This window comes from Chrysochloris asiatica, unplaced genomic scaffold (genome assembly GCF_000296735.1).
Source record: "Chrysochloris asiatica unplaced genomic scaffold, ChrAsi1.0 scaffold00163, whole genome shotgun sequence".
Lineage (NCBI taxonomy): Eukaryota > Metazoa > Chordata > Mammalia > Afrosoricida > Chrysochloridae > Chrysochloris > Chrysochloris asiatica.
The window spans coordinates 5,101,217-5,104,065 of record NW_006408681.1 but is presented as its reverse complement, the minus strand read 5'-3'; the positions used below and the strand labels follow the sequence as shown (position 1 = coordinate 5,104,065).

The window sequence follows — 2,849 nt, the reverse complement described above, 5'->3', positions numbered from 1 at the left end:
GCACTTAACAACAACAACAATCCTAACAAAAGGTAAAATGAGTTACAGATGCACAATCAGGGTCTGTCTGGAAGATTCAGGCTACATTATTGCTATTAGGTGAAAGCTGTACTTATTAATTTACAAAAAGTTATGTTAGCAACACATGATGTGGCCAGTAGTATACGAAGGTAAGTCAAAAGTTACAGCTACAAAAATCATAACTATTTTTGTCAAACAAATATAAGTTAGTTTCTCAACATGTCCTCCCAACTAGTTCTACACACTTAGAGTTATTTTTAACTGGTAGCATAGTGGTTACAAGTCAGTCTGCTAATGTCAAGGCCAGCCCACCGTCACCACCAATCCTTCCTTAGGAGTCCTGGTGTGGAGCTGTAGGATAAGTACTGGACCACAAGGTCGGTGATTCAAACTCACCAGCCACTCCTTAGACATCCTATACAGAGTCTCTAGGAGTTGTAACCGATGACAGCACTTAACATCAATTCTTCCCTAAGGATTACGCACTGATTTATATCATGTCAAATGGCAATTCTGGCATCCCTGAGGTACTCAAATTGTGTTCCTTTTAATTTTTTTTTTTAAAGTTTTTAGAGCAAAAAGAAGTGTAAAAGGGTAAGATTAGGACTATAGCATAAATGGGGTTAAGAGTCCTCACAGGTATTGGTTTCCTCAAAAAATGTACAGTTACAGTGTAATGGTGGGCAAAAATTCCTCCGTGCAACCTTCTTGGCCTATTTATCACCAACATAGTTTTCATTTTCTTAAAACATCTTCATAATAAGATCCTGTGATCTTCCTGCATCCTCTGAGAAAATACAAAGGGATCCCCCAACAATAGTCATCTTAATTGAACTGGTCAGGAGATCCCCTCAGAAGCCATTGATATGACTTGACATGCAGTGGTTGAGTATGTCCCAAGGAGACTATGACAAGTGAACTCAGAGAACTTGTCTGCAGCCATCCAATAATCACAAAGACATTCTAGTTCCAACTGATTTGGTTTGGAATAACCTGTGCATGTATGAATGAGAACTCTAGTAGCACTACTTTCCCACTTAGCCTTGGTGTTTGATATTTTAATATTTATAACAACCACCTAAAATATAGAAAATAAAAGGTTGCATATTTACTTTTTATAACTCTAAAGTAGGAAGTGTGGCAGTTAATAGGTGGAACACATGGTTTGCATTCTACTGCTAAACTAAGGTTTGTGTTCTGAACCTACACAGTAGTACTGGGGAAGAAATGTCTGAAGTTTTGCTTCCATTAAAACTTCAGCCAAGAAAGCCCTATGAAGCAGTTTACTCTGTACAACAAAGGTTTATCACCTAGAAATATCCACAAGCACATAGATCTCAGTAAGCTAGATTTTGAACTCAACACTGTTATTGTTAAATGTCAATGAGTTGGTTCCGACTCATGTTGGTGTTGTTCTTAGGTGCCATCAAGCTGGAACCAACTCAGTGACCCTCTGCACAACAGAACGAAACACTGCCAGGTCCTGGTCTACTTCACAAATGTTGCTACACTTGAGCCCACTGATGCTGCTACTTTGCCAATCCATCTCGTAGGGGGTCTTCCTCTTTTTCTCTAACACTCCACCTTATCAAACACGATATCCTTTTCCAGAGACTGGTCCCTCCGGACAATGTGTCCGAAGGATGAGAGATAAAGTTTGGCCATCCTGGCCTCCAAGGAGCACTCTGGCTACACTTCTTCCAACACAGATCGGTTGGCTCTTTTGGCAGCCCATGGCACTTTCAATATTCTCCTTCAAAACCATAATTCAAATGCATCAACTCTTCTATGGCCTTCCTTATTCACGGTCCAGCTTTCACATGCACATGAGGTTACTGAAATACCGTGGCTTGGGACAGGCGTACCTTAGTCCTCAAGCTGACATCTTTGCTCTTCAACACTTTAAAAGGTCTTGTGCAGCAGATTTGCCTAATGCAATATGTCGTTTTATTTCTTGACTGCTGCATCCATGAGTGTTGATACTTGATCCAAGAAGAATGAAGTCCTTGACAACTTCAATCTTTTCTGTGTTGCTAAGAATGTTGTTTATTGGTTTTTCAGCAGGGTGTTACTCAGTTTCCACGTATTTGACTTGATTTCCTTGGTCTTCCTATTGTTGATTTCTAATTTGATAGCATTGTGGTCTGAGAAAATGCTTTGTAGTATTTTGATATTTGTAAATTTATGTAGATTTGTTTTGTGTCCTAAAACATGGGTCTATTCTGGAGAATGTTCCATGGGCACTGGAAAAGAATGCGTTTTGTGCAGTTGTTGGGTTGAATGTTCTGTACACATCTATGAGGTCCAGTTGGTTGATTGTGTTGTTTATTTCTTCTGTGTCTTTGTCAAGTTTCTTTCTGGTTGTTCTATCCATTTTTGAAGCAGTGTATTAAAATCACCCACTATTATTGTAGATTCATCTATTTCATTCTTCAAATCTCTTAGAGTTTGCTTTATATATTTCGGGGCTCTTTCATTGGGTGCATAGATATTTACTATGGTTATTTCATCTTGTTCAATTGTCCCTTTAATCATGAGATAATGTCCATCTTTATCTATTATGTTGTTTTTTGCCTTAAAGTTTATTTTATCAGAGATTAGTACTGCCACTCCTGTTCGCTTTTTATTGCAACTGGCTTGGTATATTTTTTTCTGTATATTTTTAATCTGTTTTTGTCTCTGTGTGTGAGATGCGTCTCTTGCAGAAAGCATATTGAAGAATCTTGTTTTCTTATCCATTCTGTCACCCTCCGTCTCTTAACAGGTGCATTTAATCCATTTACATTCAGTGTAATTATTGATAGGTATTTATTAATTGCTGCCATTAT

The 2,849-nt window shown here is 38.2% G+C and overlaps 1 protein-coding gene across 1 annotated transcript in view; it reads right to left on the bottom strand.

The window, feature by feature from the left end:
* CHORDC1 (cysteine and histidine-rich domain (CHORD) containing 1) overlaps window positions 1-2,849 on the bottom strand; it is a 42,837-nt gene that overhangs the window by 6,545 nt on the left and 33,443 nt on the right. The window lies entirely within an intron of this gene.